Source organism: Myotis davidii, unplaced genomic scaffold (assembly GCF_000327345.1).
Source record: "Myotis davidii unplaced genomic scaffold, ASM32734v1 scaffold765, whole genome shotgun sequence".
NCBI lineage: Eukaryota > Metazoa > Chordata > Mammalia > Chiroptera > Vespertilionidae > Myotis > Myotis davidii.
Genome location: NW_006296056.1, coordinates 1,701,043 through 1,701,520, shown reverse-complemented (window position 1 = coordinate 1,701,520; position 478 = coordinate 1,701,043). Strand labels below are relative to the sequence as shown.

At 55.6% G+C, this 478-nt stretch overlaps 1 protein-coding gene across 1 annotated transcript in view; it reads right to left on the bottom strand.

The window, feature by feature from the left end:
• Positions 1-225, bottom strand: part of MTSS1 (metastasis suppressor 1) — a 139,342-nt gene extending 139,117 nt beyond the window's left edge. Inside the window, exon 1 of the mRNA XM_006770969.2 lies at positions 81-225. The gene's annotated coding sequence lies outside the window, so the exon portion shown is untranslated. The remainder of the gene's footprint in view (positions 1-80) is intronic.
• Between the last annotated feature and the right edge of the window lie 253 nt (positions 226-478).

Sequence of the window (478 nt, the reverse complement as noted above, 5' to 3'; positions counted from 1 at the left end):
GAGGCGAGGGGAACGCCCACCCCACAATGGCTGCGAGCGCCAGGAACGGAGGGTGCACCCGCCACTCCCCGGGGACTCACGGTGGCCAGCTTAGCGCAGTGTCCAGCAAATAGTGAGCACTCAGTAGGGCGAGAAAACTGCTGCTTGCTGCCGCTGCTGCTGCTGCTACTGCTGCTACTGCAGGCTTCTCAGAATAGGCGCGGTCTGTGATATCAGGACTGCAATGCCAAGTCACGACTGCAAACAGCCAAATATGTCATTTAAGGAGAGTTCGGGGCGTGTCCTGCAGCGGGATGCGGAGTTCAATAAAGTTGCAGGAGGCTGGGAACGTGGATTGATTTGCCATTGCTAAATAAGTGGCATTAGGGCATTATTGCTGACTGCCCGTGGCTTGGACAGTTTTTCAGGCCCACTGAGGTCAATGGTGTTGGTATAACTGCAGAGCGCCCTGTTGGGAAGTTTAACCTGGAAAGAGAGC